At 38.7% G+C, this 16928-nt stretch overlaps 1 non-coding gene across 1 annotated transcript; it reads left to right on the forward strand.

Annotated features, from left to right (window-relative positions):
* Positions 1-595: 595 nt before the first annotated feature.
* On the forward strand, positions 596-669 carry Trnai-aau. Its single transcript has one exon. It is a non-coding gene; the product is annotated as a tRNA-Ile (tRNA).
* The last annotated feature ends 16259 nt before the right edge of the window (positions 670-16928 follow it).

Genomic DNA, 16928 nt, shown 5'->3' on the forward strand with positions numbered 1-16928 from the left:
AATTTCAATTCATATTTTTTAAAAATTAACCCCAACATTGATTGATATTGACTCATCATATTTTTTTTTTACTCTGCAGTGGAAATCAAGACCATCAGCTTTACCAGAGTTGAAGTCCACCCAAGTTGAGATCCACTCAGGCAGCTACAGATGGTTGTGTGGAGCAGTGTCTCCTGCTGCTAGTGAAGACTGATAAACCTCCCTTGCACACTGTCACCAAACCACTATGCTTTCTGACAGACCCATTCCTGTACTCATGTTTGCAGTCTTTTATCTCCCTCTAGATTCTACCGATGGGCATTTGAGATTTGTCTTTCTGAATGTGGCCCTAGTTTCACCCACCTTCTTGCCGTAGTTATTAAATCTAAGTAGATTATATATGTTTTACAAAGACTGAGTTAATTCTAGGTTCCTGATTTTCTCATCTTAGTTTATTTAGCTGTTGAGTAAAGGTCAAGTAGTCAAATGATTCTGCTTCTTCTGTTGTATACTTCAGGCCAGAAGAGGAGCATATATTTATTTGAGAAACAAATGTACCTATAGCACTAGGCACTTGTGTCAGGCAAAGTCCTCTAGAGAAATGAAAACAAGCAGTGGCCAGTTAGCTCAGTTGGTTAGAGTGTGGTGCTAATAATGTCAAGGTCGCGGGTTCGATCCCTGCACGAGTCAGCACAAACTGTAGATTTGGCTGCACGGTGGTGGCTCAGCCTTTAATCCCAGCACTCAGGAGGCAGAGGCAGGCGAATCTCTGTGAGTTCAAGGCCAGCCTGGTCTACAAGAGCTAGTTCCAGGACAGGAACCAAAAGCTACAGAGAAACCCTGTCTCAAAAATCAAAAAAGAAAAAAGAAAGAAATGAAAACAATATATATAAAAAAAGAAAAGAAAACAATATATAATATATAATATATATATTATAAAGGCGATTGTAATGACTAACTTCAGCTCTCTGTTTGACAAACCTAGAATCTCATTCAAAGAGAGTCTCAGGAAAGGATTTATTGTGTAAAGCATGAGATGGTTTGAATGAATAGTGCCAGAAGGACAGAGAGGAAGACTGAGGCCATATGTATCCAATATAGCAATGAATCTATGGGGTCATGATTTGTTACAATGGAATACTCAGATAAACTTTCCTGCAGACTCAGAAACAGACCATAAACCAACTCATGTTTCTGAGAAGGATATTATAAGGTACTATAAAAAAACAGATACCGACCATTCAGGCAGTACAAAAACACAGAACAACAACAGTCAAATTCTCAGAGGTACTAATTATCCTACCTTTAAAATGATTAGCTAAGAATACTATGTGGGTTAAACAATTGTCTTTATCAAAAGAGAAACTGCAGGCTTTGGAACTGCTGGTGCATGAGCAACTATATGCTCATCATATTGAAGAATCAAACAGCATTTGGAAATTTCCTATATTCATTGTTTAAAAAAAAAAAAGAACACCAAGCCAGGCAGTGGTGGCTCATGACTTTAATCCCAGCACCCAGGAGGCAGAGGCAGGTGGATCTCTGTGAGTTTGAGGCCAACCTTGTCTACAAAAGCTAATTCCATGACAGTCTCCAAAGCTACAGAGAAACCATGTCTCGAAAAAGAAAATAAAAAAGCAAACAAACAAAAACAAAAAAACAACAACAAAAACTCAAAAAATGGAGAATGATAACAGATTTTAGAGCTGTTAATAAGATGAGTAAGCCAATGGGTTTTCTACAGTCTGGCTTTCCTTTGCCTTCTCTATTGCTTAAAAGACAGCCTCTTGTAGTTACTGATTTAAAAGACTGTTCCTTAACTATATCTTTATAAGAAAAAGACTGAGAATAATTTGCCTTCACAGTGCCTACTTAAAATAATTCTCATCCTGATAAAAGATGCCAATGGAAGATTCTCCCATAAGGATTGTTAAATAGTCTCACCCTGTACCAAAATTTTGTAAGTCAGCCACTAGAAATGATATGTAAGCAATTTCCTGGATCTATAGTTTTCCATTACATGGGTGAGATAAATATATACTGGTATTGATTATTGCCCTGTGTGGAATGAACCTCAGAAGGGCAATGAGGACTCTGAAACCTCAGGAAGTCACTGTAGAAAGGCAAGTCTGAGACCCATCAGCCCACTGTGTGTACCTGCTCACAGAAGCAGAGGCCCCAAGAGCATTGGAAACCTTCTCTAAAGTTTTGTAATCTGAGTGCAGCTAAGACATTTCTTGGATGCGAGCATAGCCGTTTTGAATGGAGCCATTATACCAGAATGGCAAATCACAGACCCAGTCTTGTCCATCATTAAAGCCCTTTCATCAGTTTACCAATAAGTGGGTTTCCTTATATGTGAACTGTTTCAAAAGAAAATTGAAAATCACCCTGAGTGAGGCCAGGGTAACAAGCACCAGTTAAATGCTTGTATACATATTGAAGGGTTCAAAATATCAAAGGTTCTGTGTTCAAGTTAAACCCTGAGAATGCAAAAGGGATTAGGTACAAAAGTAATAGAGAAAATTTTTTAGGGAATCTTCCCTTTTTTTTATACATATTACAAATAAGTTGTGGAGACAGGCAAGACTTCACTGAGGAGGGAATGCAGTTTTGGGCTCTGCAGAATTACTGTTTTTGTTTTATTTTCAAATTTCCCTTCTGAGGAGTCGAAAAATACACCAACCGAGCAACAGGATCAGCAGTGCCAGGTTTTATGCAGACAGGAGATGGATCTGTAGCAAGCCCAACAGCTATATCCTCCAAAGCCAAATTCCTTTTGCTTCCTTCTAGTCTTTGTCAAGAAATGCTTTGCAACCTGATATCTACAGTTGCTGCTCTATTCCCATCTTCCTACACTGTTATCAAAGGACAATGAATATTTGTTGGCATCACAACTGAATATCATCTTGGAGAATGGCACATACAGGGATTTAGAACAACATTGATGCTTCTAAAATGGCTGTTGTCTCTCATGCCATAAGCTTCAACTTTTATGTTAGTGAACACCACTTTTATGATACGAAGTTTTTGTGTAGACCATCTTCCTTATGAGGTTATTAGCCCAGCAAAGTGAGTTATCCAATGTGCACTTCAATGCTGAAAAGCAGCAGGCAGTGGTGGCAGTTGTGTTGTAACACTTTAATCCGAGTGTCTTTTACAAATTTTCTTCTTTTTTGTTTTCAAGACAGGGTCTCTCTATGTAACTTTGGCTGTTCTGCAACTCACTCTGTATACCAGGCTGACCTTGAACTTACAAAGATCTGCTTGTGTCTGCTTCCTAATTGCTGGAATCAAAGGAGTGCACCATCACTGCTGGCCATAAATTTTATTTTTAATAAGGTCCTTGCACTTGACCTGAACCTGTGACCCTTTGCTGGGAGCACACAGGTATGTAACCATACCATACATTCTGATGTTCAGTCTTAAACTACAAATACCTTTCAAATAGTGCATTCTATTTTTATGTCTATATTTTATTATATATCAGATGAATAAAGAATATTTCATTTTGAAATATCACTTTCTAAATCACTTTTTCATTTAGCCATGATAATTTTTTTTTTCTTGCAATCCGTTTTACTTCCTGCATCCTCATAGGTGGAAAACATCCTCAGGGTCTAGTAGTGTGTCCAAATAGGAGTCTTCAAAGCAGACCCATGGAATGAACCATGTTGTCACAATTATGGCTGTAAGAATGACTAGTTTCAACTAAGTTCTGACAAAGAAAGGTATATTTATACAAAAAAAGTTCACTTTATATCATTAAACTAAGTAAACTTTATCCACAAAAGAAACTTGATAGGTTTATGACCTTATCTGACCAATAATCTTGTAAACAACAGACTTGAAGACATAGGTCTTCTCATACCAACTCCTCAGATTCAAATGAGATAACTCAGGGAAATATCTTGCCAGTGTGTCCATCTGATTTATAGTAAACACAGAGCAAGTTTTATTCCATTGCTCTGTGGAATTAATTCTAAAATGAAGAGTACATTTTCCTGAGCTTTGGCCCTTCTAAGGAATTCCACCACAAGCTGCCAGTGAGCTGTTCAAATAAATTTGTTATAGACAGGGGAAATTATCACTAGTCAAATGAATCATTTAAACAGCATATGGGAAACCAATCTTTTTCTTTCTTCCTTTTCTTTTTTGATACAGAGTCTCACTATGTAGAACAGGCTGGACTTGAACTCAGAGATCTCTCTTTCTCTGGTTCCCAAGTCCTGGGTTTAAAGAATTGTGCCACCATGCATGACTTGTGTTTATATGGGCTAGGGAGATAGGTCAATGGGGAAGAGTTTTGTTGTCAAAACGCAAGCACCCGAATTCAAATTCTCAACAGTCATATAAAAAGCCAAGCATGGCTCTTCTTACACTTCTGTTATTTCGGGTCTACAGGAGACAGAGAAAGGAGGATGACCAGGGCTTGTTCGAGCAGGGAGCCACTTGTTGGTTCCTGGCCACCCAGCTGTAGACCTGAAATAATCACACAAAAACTGTATTATTTAAATCACTACTGTCACCTATTACCTCTAGCTTCCTATTGGCTAACTATTACATATTAATTTAACCCATCTCCACTAATCTGTGTTTTGCCACATGGCAGTGGCTTACCGGCAAAGTTTTGGCAATTCTGACTCCGGGAGCTCCATGGTGTCTCTCTGATTCTGCCTTCTTCCTTCCAGCATTCTGTTTAGTTTTCCCCCACCTAGCTCTGTTTCCCTATAGCTCTGCTATAGGCCCAAAACATTTCCATTATTCATTAACCAATAAAATAAATACATAGACAGAAGGACCTCCCACACCAGTTGGTCACCAATCTTGTTCAGGGAGAGACAATATTTCACACAACAAATAAAGAAAAAGTAAATTATGACTATAAAAAGAAATGGTTCACACATATTATAGGAAGCATCCAAGTAATTTGGGATTCATACCTTTTGCCAATTCAAACTCCTCAAATTTATTCTTAATGTTTTTTATTCTTTGAGAATTTTCTTCAAATTATTTTGATCCTATTTCCACTCTTCCTGATTCCAAAAATCACCTGATCCATCCTTACCCACCCAATTTTGTGTCTTTAGGAAAAAAAAAGCAACAGAACCCTGTGCTGAGAGAAGGCCAGGAGAGTATAGAAGAATCCCCCAGAGTGTGAGTTGGAAGTTTGGGACAGGGCTGCAGAGAGAGGAGGCTGCTGACCAAGAGGGTGACAGAGCAAGCTGCAACTCTTTCCATGATTATGAATCTAAAGAAGTAAATGTACATTAATGGCAGAAGATGAAATTAAGGAATTTCAAAGAAGAAACATTTTTTCTTAGGTGCACATTTGGAATTTGAGTGTACAATTTTATCATATGACAGAGGACAATCCAGGTCAGGGAGTAATGACAAGTCCCCTCCCAGAGACAATTCAAATAGGCAGGCTGGAAAATAAACTGTTGAGAAGTAATACTTAGCTTGTTGATGGAGCTGCAGGCTGTGTTTCTGTCACCTGGCTCCCGGCCGCCTGGCTAGCTTAGGCCCCAAAATAATTACACAGAAACTGTATTCTTTTCAACACTGCCTGGCGCCGGCAGCATTCAGGAGGCAGAGGCAGGTGGATCTCTGTGAGTTCGAGACCAGCCTGGTCTACAAGAGCTAGTTCTAGGACAGGCTCCAAAACCACAGAGAAACCCTGTCTCGAAAAAGCAAAATAAATAAATAAATAAATAAATAAATAAATAAATAAATACTGCCTGGCCCATTATATCTAGCCTCTTCTTGGCTAATTCTCACATATTAATTTAGCCCATTTCTAATAATCTGTGTAGTACCACGAGGTGCACTTACTGGGAAAGATTCAGCATGTCTGACCTGGTGGCTGGCTGCATCATGTCTGCCTGAGGCATCTTACCTCACTTCCTCTTCCTCCCAGCATTCTGTTCTGTTTACTCCATCCACCTAAGGGCTGGCCTATCAAATGGGCCAAGGCAGTTTCTTTATCAACCAATGACCTTCCTCCATCATTATCTGAATTCATTTTGACCTGTGATGATGCTGGTTGATCATAACTGATCACTTGAAGCTTATAAGAACTTTCTTTATAGGCAAAAATGAAAGATTTATTATTATTATTATTATTATTATTATTATTATTATTATTATTTGCAGTCTGTATTGAAATCCATGCTATAGAAAAGACAAGAGGACTCATTTTTTTGTGAGTCATAATAGATGTTTAGAAACCTAAAAATAAGTTTAGCTAAAAGCAGTAATATTTATTTTTATTTGTTTAGGAGATTGGATGTATGTAAATCAGGAAGATGCCTCCATTAAAATCAGAAACATTTTTGTGTATATTTAAGAAATGTCCAGAGAATATAGAATCCTGAGTTTATGGCTGAATAGTGAGCATCATTATTGTATCAGTTTATTTAGAATTTCATTAATGTTAAACATTGAACTTTTGAAATCTGAATGTAACAATATCTTAGAAGGGAAAGGAAATCTGGAACACATTTTATTATTTTATGTACCTAGACCTCATTTTTAAGTCCCAAAAAAATCATTTAATTAAACCTTTATGTTCTCAAAAAGTTTTACACCCTAAAATATTTTTCTATTTAGTTAATCAAGAAATGTAGGTGAGGCCTGGAGAGATGCCTCAGAGGTTACCAGCACTGGCTGCTCTTCCAGAGGTCCTGAGTTTTTACAGCAAACACTTGGTAGCTTATAGCCATCTAGGAGATCTGCTGCCCTCTTCAGGCATTCAGGCATACATGAAGGTAGAATGTTGTATTCATAATAAATTAACAAAAAAAGAGACATACATGATAGATTATTGAAAACAGTCAATGTAGTTGTTTCTTTAGTCAAAAGAATAGTAAAATGTTACTTTGAAACCTGTTTGGTGAGCTCTCCTCTATTTGGAATTTGATAACAAAGTAAATGATTTTTAAATCTAGTATAAGAAATCTAATCTAATGTGAATGACCCAAAAGAGTAATCTGAACAAAGAAGGCACTGTCAGCCAGTTAGAGGCATGGCACTGTTATGTTGAATATGGGAAATGTAAACATTTTAAATGCCTGGGGATTAAGTAAGGAATTATTGACATTACTAAGCACACTTCAACCTGCATTCCTAATTATCCTCAAAAGTTTCTGTTAAATTGGGAGCATAAATCCCAGCCCCTAACATCTATCCCAGCCCCCAGGCCTGAGAGTTGTATTGGTCTGAACTCCAAATCCCAGCAGGCCAAGTCCTGACCCCTCTCTGGTGGGGTGGGGGGAGGTCAGGACCACTTCCACAGAGAATTTAAATGAACTCCGAAAAGAGGAACGCATGATCTCTTTTCCTTCCTCCCAGTGGTTGGTGGTAGAATTTGGGGCCTTTTGGTTCCCCCTTGGGGCCACCCAAGAGCACAGAACTCTCATTAAACCTGGATATTTCTTAATTTGGCTTCTTTTGATTTGGCTTGATGGGGAATTTTGTATCAGCAGAGACTCATGTTAGGAAATATCTCTAATAGTTTCAAATAAAGTAAATTTATTTTTAAGTTTATAAGTTAGTAGTTTTTAAAGATCTAGAATTTTATGTTTTGTCCCTGTTATATTTAGCCTAAAAATAATTTTTATCTAAAGTTCTTATGGTATTGACATGAAACCTTTCAATCATAAAAACAACATATAGGGAGACTGACAACTTTATATATCCTTTTAGTGCATTATGGACTATAATAGGTACATTAAGAAAGCATAATAACTGTTGTATTAGTGAAAAGACAGAAAGCTTTATTTCAAATGAAATATGAATATTGGGAAACATAGAAAAGGAAACGGCCAGCTGTGTGCATGTCTGAGCTTCTGCCAGCAACACATACAGAACACACAAATTCAGACATTCAAAAACACAGTCAAAAATCAAGTACACTGGGGCCACATTTCCATTCTCATGGACATATTAACAAGAAGACAAAAAAGCTTTTTAAATGAAATAGTCCACTGCAGGAAGGTAGCTTTTTTAAAGCATGGTAGGGGGGGGGGGGGGGGGGGGGAGTGAAGGACAGAGTAGAGGAAGGAAGTTAAAGAGTTATCAACAGAGAGCAGGGAGGAGGGGCAGAGAGTCAGGCCAAAGTGAAAGCATCAAACAAAGGTGCAAAGAATTAATAAGCGTTTATACAACAAGGTTTATCTAGTTTTCGTGGGCATCTCCAATCGAACTGAAAAACCATCTAGAATGTTTACAGCCTGGAGAAGGCATCCTTATTGTTTTGGCTTAGTTTTGGATGCCCTAACTGGAAGTTCCTGCAGGCTACCCTGAGATTTTGTAAACAAACCAGGAGTTCAGGTAGCCTCATCCATATAGAGATAGAGAGGGAGAGACAGATTTTTAGTGCAGAATAGAAGAAACAGTCAAGAAAATAGTTTATGAATGTTGGAGAATCACCATTTGAATTTGTAAATCAGCTCAAGAAGTCTGATAGCCTGAAGAAGCAGGTGTTGTCTGTCTCCCAGTCAGTGAAGTCAGTTTTGATATATTTAAATGAGGAGCTTACAGAGCTCCATGCTCCAAGCTGAATTACAATTTAGCACATTAGTTCCCAGTGAGACAAAGCAATGAAATCTTTTTGGAGCAGTCAGGAATCCTAGATGCCAGCCTCTAGGAAACTAGGGAAGAGCTTGGGAAACTTTATCAACCCTTGTTGGCTTTCTCAGGAGGACAAGTGGAGTGATTTAAAAAAAAAATTATGCTTAGTAAAGGAAACCAAATAAGATTATAGCATTTTGATGGTTTGGCTTCGCTTTTCTTCAAAGAACCTGAATGAGATAGTAGCAAAGTACTCTCCTGAAGGAAGAGACTCCAGTGTCTGCTATTATCTGATTTTGAAGCTGGCTTATTTTTTATTAGTATTTTGTTTGATCAATAATAAGATAAAAATTATATAAAGAGGGCATTTAGAGAGGGTTGGAGGCAAAGCTACTCACCCTTAACAAGGCATTAATCGTTGGCAGAGGATGCTGGTTTGTTTCCTGGACACTTAGACCCTAACTGTCTTGAGAGGCATGTGTCAGGAAGTTTTCAGGTGTGAGTCCAAGGCTCCTGGGACACAATGTGCCTTCTAGTTCCTAAGAGACCAATGCACTCCCTCCTACAGTGAAGTGTTCAGGCAGCTTTGTGTTTCTGTGTATGTTCTCTTAGTAGTCAAGAAAGCATGGAGGCTTGACAGGACAATTGGTATTAGATATTAATCATTAGTAGCCTGTATTATATGCAAACTTCCCTATATACTGACATACTGCTGTATTGATCTTGGATGTTGAAATAAGGGCAGCGGGGCTGCGTCCCGCCACCTGGCTAGCTTTACCCAAAATAATTACACGGAAACTGTATTCTTTTAAACACCGCTTGGCCCATTTCTATCTAGCCTCTTCTAGGCTAGCTCTCGCACCTGGACTAGCCCATTTCTAACAATCTGCTGTAGCCCACGAGCTGGCTTACCAGGAATGATCTTAACCTGTGTCTGTCTGGAGTGGGAGAATCATGGCGACTCCTGACTCAGCTTCTTTCTCCCAGCCTTCTGTTCTGTTTACTCCTCCCACCTATGTTTTAACCTATGAGGACCAAGCAGTTTCTTTATTGCTTAACCAATGAAATCAACAGATTGATATATGACACTCCCACATCACTGGGAAACTGCCATTATATTTTTGTCTTAGTTAGCGTTTCTATTGCTTTCAAAATAAAACATGACCATGGGAACTCTTCTGAAGGAAAACATTTAATTGAGGTGGTGGCTTACAGTTTCAGGGTTTTAGACCATTTTCATCATGGTGGGACATGCAGATGTACTGGGAGACATGGTGCTGGAGCTGAGAGTCCTACATCTTGCTTGACAGGCAACAGATGGTGAATTGTGGCACTGGGCATGGCTTGAGCATATATTTAAACTCAAATCCCACTTCTACAGGGACCCACTTCCGCCGAGAAGGCTACACATACTTCATCAAAGCCATACATCCTAACTGTGTTTGTCCCTTTGAGGAGCATTTTCTTTCAAACTACCACAAGTATCACAGATAACCCCAAAGGGCTTATTTATTTAGGAGAAAGAAAGAGTGATTATAACAAGGAAGAGAGAAAAGAGAAAAGTTTTTGTACCCAGATTATCCTCTCAGAAGACTTAGCAGTCCAAGTCAGAACAAATAAACTGAGTTAGAAAATGCCCAGGTTTTAGCCGGGCGATGGTGGCACACGCCTTTAATCCCAGCACTCGGGAGGCAGAGGCCGGGGGATCTCTGTGAGTTCGAGACTAGCCTGGTCTACAGAGCTAGTTCCAGGACAGGCTCCAAAGCCACAGAGAAACCCTGTCTTGAAAAACCAAAAAAAAAAAAAAGAAAGAAAGAAAGAAAGAAAGAAAATGCCCAGGTTTTATGGACAAAACACTCCTGGATGATTTTCTAGCCCCACAGAGAAGATATGAAAAATAAAGCCCAGAAAACCACACATCTGTTTTCGGGGGGGGGGGGGGGAGCAGTTTAAATGTCCTAGCTCCTGGCCAGTTAGCATTTTATTAAAGCAATAAACTGACAGATCTTTATAGGGTATAAGATCATTGTCACACAGCACTTCCCCCTCCTTCAAAACAAAATCTCTGAATCTAATCTCCTTTGTTTAGCTTTCTTTCTGACTATTGTCCATATATAACAACTTGTAACCAACCTTCTAAACAAAGAAAAACATTCATAATCCATTTTTTGGAAAATGTGGGAGTAGTTTCTAGGCACTGATATTCTTCCAGGAACCTAAAGAAAATTTTGAATTACGTTCAAGTCCTGACTGCAATATTCTGTGAGGCTTGATCATCTCAGCCAGCAGTCTTGAAATGTTTCTGGATATAGAGCTCAGACATAGGGACCATTCATTCCTGTTGAGATTTCTCAGGGGTTTCTCCTTGGTCAAATCTCATTTTCTTAACACAGAATGGTTCCACACCCTCTAATTTTTTGTGGAAATAAAATCAAACCTCTTCTCCAAGGTAACATAACTTTTGACTTAAATTTGGAAGTCAAGACATTTTCAAATTATATATGTTGAATTGATCCAGCACCATTTATAATCAAATGCCTTTTGGTAGCTTTTGCTCCTTCCTCAGCATTCAACAATTCAAAGACAACACAATAGCATACAGTATTCAGACTCTCTGTGTATTTCCAATTTTACATGGCTTTATTTTAAACTCTATTTCTTTTATTTTTATTTTTAATTTTTGGTTTCTTGAGACAAGGATTCTTTGTGTATCTTTGGCTGTCCTAGAATTCACTCTGTAGGCCAGGCTATGCTTGAATTCACAGAATCTGCCTGCCTCTGCCTTCCAAATGCTGGGATTAAAGATGTATGCCACCATACCCAATTACTCTCTTTATTTCTTTTTTCTTTGTTTTTATGGATTTTCTCTTTTTTCTTTTCTCTCCCAAGCCTACATATATTTTAAACACACTCTAAACTATTTATAGGATTATTTTCATCTGAATTTATTTTTACTGTTTATCTCTCTATTTCTGATCACACGAGTCTTTAATTTGCTAAGTGATATGGCTAGGATTAAAGCCATAACTTGACAGTTAGATCCACCCTGTTCATTAGCTTTTTGAGAGTCTAGACTCATGGTGGAGGTACTGACTGTAGCCATGTTTATTGTTACAACTCTATGGTATTTCAAAGTCCCTGACACCACCAAGAAGCATGCTGTCAACTCTTCATATACATCATTTAAGTGCTTTGTGGTAGAGCTGATAAGGAAATGCTGAGGTCTGTGACTGTTAACTAAAAAAGGAAATGCTGATTTCTTCTAAAGCCTGGGGCCTGCAGGTCTCACTAGGTTGATTTCCTAGATCTGGAACTTGCTCTGAAAGGTGAATATCTTACTTGTGAACTTAAGATCGCATAAACAAAATACAGGTCTCAAAATACAGGCCTTTGCTTCAGCACATGCTTAACACTATTCTTTTGCTTCAAGAATTAGTTTCCAAGCTCTTTCAGGTTTTATGTGGATGGAATTGTTCATGTTGGACATCATTTGTTGACACAGATTTCTGTCCCATCCGGTTTTACAGCCATTCAGTCCCAAAGAAACACACAGAAATCAACATTAATTACAAACTGGTTAGCACATTAGCTCAGGCTTCATATTTACTCTTATAGCCTACATTAACCAATAATTCTTGTCTGTGTTACCATGTGGCTTGGTACCTTTTATCAGCAAGGTATTCTCATGTTGCTTCTTCTCTGTCTGGATGACAACTGCAAACTGACTTTTCTTCTTCCCAGAATTCTCCTGTTCTTGTCACCCCACCTATACTTCCTGCCTCGTCACCCCACCCATACTTCCTGCCTAGCTATTGGCCAATCAGTATTTTATTAAAGCGATACAACTGACAAATTTTACAAGGTACAAACTCATTGTTCCACAGCAAAGTCTCTCACTCTAATCTTTGATTGAAGATTCATGCAGAACTTCTTAAAGGGAAAAGAATAGTTATAGGACTAAATTATGTACCAGTGGAGAAGATCTGGAAGTGCACAAATGGCTTTGTTTAAATCCTGATATGCAAGTATTAAATTATCTAATTTGAATATTCCATTCTCATATATTCATTGAAAATTAAATTTTGTAATTTTGATTTAGTTTATAAATTATTGAGAGGGTCAGAAAAAAATTTCAATCTTGGTTGAAACATTTCATGTTCAAGCAGATATCAGCAATTTATAAGAATGTGTATGTAAGTTTTTGTGTGTGTATGTGTGTGCATGTGTATGTGTGTATTTAGAACTGATTTTTAAAGGACAAAAAATAGACTAACTTCTCAGGTTTAAAGATAAGATATTTGTAAATGTCAGTCTGGAATACATAGACTTTCTTTTTCTCTGTCTTTTTTCACATGTACACACTTTAATAGAATTTTTATAAAAATATTTATTTGTTTTATGTGTGTACTTGAGAGTATGTATGTGTACCATGTGCATGCAGGAGCTCACAGAGTTTAGAGGTGGGCCTCAGATTCCTTGGAACTGGAATTACAAATGGTTGTGAACTGCCCTGTGGGTGCTGGAACTTCAACTGGGTCCTCTGGAAGAGCAGTAAGCACCTTTACCCCTAAGCCATCTCTCAGGCCACTACATAGAAATTCTTAAACTATACTTTTAATGTTGTGGCAAAAGAGTTGCACCATAGTGTGTCATGAAATGGATTTCTCTAGGAAGAATTAGCATAGGCATTTTTGGCTGAAAATAATTTCACACATAGTAAATTTTCGTTATTGTGTGTATGTATGGATTTGCATGTATGCTTCATAATTGTACTATGATGCAAAATGCTTACTTAATTTTGATTCATAGTTAAAATATGATGATACGTGAAGATATCCATGTCAGGCAGAGAATTTAGTTCAGCTGCTGTGTGATTTCACTCTTTGATTAAAGGATGCTCTTATAGATGGTAGTGGTCAGATATATTTGGAAGCCATCACTCTACAATAGAAAGAGAATCAGCCAAACTGGCTTTTGTTTCAATTGGACTGAGAAAATGGATCTGGGAAAAACCTCTAGCTGTATATATCTTAGTTTGAGTTTAGCTCACAGAACTGATATAAAAAGTCAAATTCAAAAGTCCACATCTAAAATATTGAACAATAATATAGTAAACGTATAAGGGAATGATACATTTATGAGAATTATGAAGTTCTGTATACTGTATATAATATCTGTTGTGTGTGCTATGTTTTCAACTGCTGTGCAGAACTGAAAAAGCTGGGATGAGGGCTTGTTTGAATCAGTTAACCTCTCTGTCACACCAGCTCTCAGAAAACCTTAAAGAAATTCCAGATTGATTCTTTGGTTGATGCTATGATCCAAACTTAAAGAGGACTAGGTCTCGTGACTACTGATAAAGGTAGAATTTGTGCCCCGCCCCCCTTCCAGGAACAGTGCTGATTCTGTATCAATGAATCTAAACTGGCTTGAGACTTAAGGACCAGAGAAAAAGTTCAATGACAAGCCTGCTGCTGTGGAAGTGTTTTGGGTTCCCTCACAATCAGGCTCATCTTCTTGACCCCTCCTTTTCTTCTAATTATCCTCACACTTACACTTTCATCATGTCTTTTAAACTTTTAAATGAAGTTCTTCCTGATCAAGTCACTACTATAATAGTTTAAGTAAAATTTCACAGGTCCCCAAGTGGCACCAGGCAGTGGGCAGTGGGTTCCAAGACCATGGCAGGACACAAAGGCAGTCAGGTACCAGTCAGGAAGCCACATGGTGGGTGAGATACTGAGAAAGATAGTCATGCCATGCAGAGTGAGATTGTATATTTATTTAGTGGATTATGGAACGGAAAAAGAGAAGAGAAAGGTGGAGAGACAGAAACAGAGAGGGGGAAGGAGAGAAATGGAGATAAGGGAGAGACAGAAACTGCCTCTTTGAGAGAGAGAGAGAGAGAGAGAGAGAGAGAGAGAGAGAGAGAGAGAAAGGAAGGAACTCATGCTGGAAGCTGAAGATCAGCTTGCCTCAGCAGACAGGGTAAGGGGTGGGCATGGCTTCTCCCTTCAAGGGACAGGACAGACAATTACATTCCCATCTCTTTTTTATAAGAAGGCAGGAGGTTAGGCACAACAGGTTAAAGGAATTGGGGCAGTGGATTCTCAAGACTGCTTCCTACTTATTTGTGGGTATCATTTTTTGGGGGGCACCTGAGAAAACTGGGTGCTGGTCACATCCTGAGGTAGCTGGTTTCTTTGTTCAGTCTGGTGTTTGTGATATGGAAATGTCTGGTGTCTCTTGCACCCGTATAAGGTATTGGCAGAACCCAGGAGAAAGTTAAATTTAGGGGAAAAAATTAGGAACAGGGAATTGAGAATGGTGTATCAGGCCTGTTTAAGGGAGATCCTTCAGTTTGGCTCCCTGCAACTCACAAGAAAGTTTTTGGGTTTGTGGAAAGTCTTATACATATGTATTATATAAACAGCAACATAATTATGTCAGATTGACTATGATAGAGGGTTTTGCATAATGTAAGTATTTTTAAGACTATGAAAGGCAGCATGAGAGAGAAATTTGATAATGTGCACTTGTCTTCACATCTTTATAACTTGTAGGTACATGCTTTAATAACTTGTATTTGTATTTTGCTAAAATTTGCTTGGTGAAGCTGTCCTTTAAACTGACAAAAACTCTCAGCTGTCAAACTGCAACAGAGATCTTTGAAAAGGATAAAATTTTACTTGAGTTATTGATTTAAAAACAACAGAGAACTTACTTGGTTGGCACCTAGAGCTACTCCTCAGGGTCCTTCATGGTCACTGAAGGTCATATTTGACTTTTGCTATTTAGCACAGGGCCTGTCAGTCTCCAGAAGATCCTATGAGCTAAGAAATATGTAGGAAGTTAAGTCTACCTTGATCTGAGTGGCTAGGCTGTTGATTCCAGTGATTCTGTCTACTGTCTGAAAACCTTCAGTTTATATTAAAGGCAGTTTTGCCCAAGGGTAAATTTTGGCAATTGAAACAAAATACAGATAAATGTTATTTTGTGCCCATTTGTCTTCTGTCTTCTTTAGAGGAAATAGAGTGCTACTGCTAGGAGCTAACGTGTCTCTTTTTGTTATGAAAAGTCTTTTAATAATTAAATATTAAATTCCATATTCCCCAGATCTTTGAGCAGCTGAGGGCTGTTTATCAGGTACAGCTACAGGGTAGAATCTTCCTAGAGAGCTGGGTCCAAGCTTGTCTGTACTGGCTCTCAACTTAATAGGTAAAGCAGGGTTGTATTAAATATACTATATTTTTGTAAGATACTAAAAAGTACATACCAGTTTAAAACATGAGACTTATTGCTTTTTTAGCCTGAAATGAGATGTGATGAACAGACAATTATGACATTTATCAATAAACATGGGTGCATTTAAGTTACATGTATGAACATACACACACAGAGTGAACAGAAATTGGATGAAGTGGATGCTCTTGGTGGGCCCTACCAAAGGCATGCCACTGCACAAAACACACATGCAACAGAGTCAGCAAGAGGAATTTAGAGACAAAAACATAAGTAAACCTGGGGAACACACAGGGAACACTTCAGTAAAGATGGTAGGACTTAGTCACCTGAACTGGATCTCAGTTAAGACGAAAGTGAAGTTACCTGACCTTAGTTAAGATGGCAGTAAGGTCACCTGATCTCAGTTAAAATGGTGGCAGTCACATGTTGTATGGAAAAACCACATTTTCTAAGCTGCTGGAGATAATGGGACTTGGTCACCTGATGCAGTGAAGACATCTTACCTCAGTTAAGATGGTGGTAAAGTCATCTGACCTCAGTCAAAATGGCAGGGGCCACATGTTATATGAAAGAGAGACCTAGAGGTGTGATCCACCCTGTTGCCAAGCAGCCATGCTACAAGCCGTGGTGGGGTTGGAATTGAAAACAGATGCCTCATGGATCCAACCAATCTTGTTGACAGCAGTAGCAGTGGCAGGGACAGTTTGAGGAAAAGTGGAGTCAGTGGAGCAGGTGGGCCACCAGCTGAGTGAGGGTTTATACCATAGCTGAAAACGTGAAAACCCATGAAAACGGTGACATCACAAGTCTTATACAGGGACGTTTCCTCTCTATAGGTGTGGTGTGAAATGGTGGCAAACACCACAAGGCTTGTAGAAGAGTGTCCTTTATCTGCAGGTATGGTGTTAAAACTTGACTGACTCCAGTCTGGGTGACTCAGAAGCCAGAGAGGCTAGATGCCACTCCAAGCAGTCTCTCACAATGGGACCACTGATGAGAGGTCTGAAAAGGAAAAGAAGTAGAAAGTAAAACCCCAGGAATCCTGGACTCCAAGACAAATGCACCACACAGCGTGTGCAATCCTAGCACCGGAGGACTGACCCTGGGTCATCTGGTCATGTTTTTAGCTA

This window comes from Microtus oregoni, unplaced genomic scaffold (genome assembly GCF_018167655.1).
Source record: "Microtus oregoni isolate MIOR12 unplaced genomic scaffold, Mior012 000002F_ref0000024, whole genome shotgun sequence".
Classification (NCBI taxonomy): Eukaryota; Metazoa; Chordata; class Mammalia; order Rodentia; family Cricetidae; genus Microtus; species Microtus oregoni.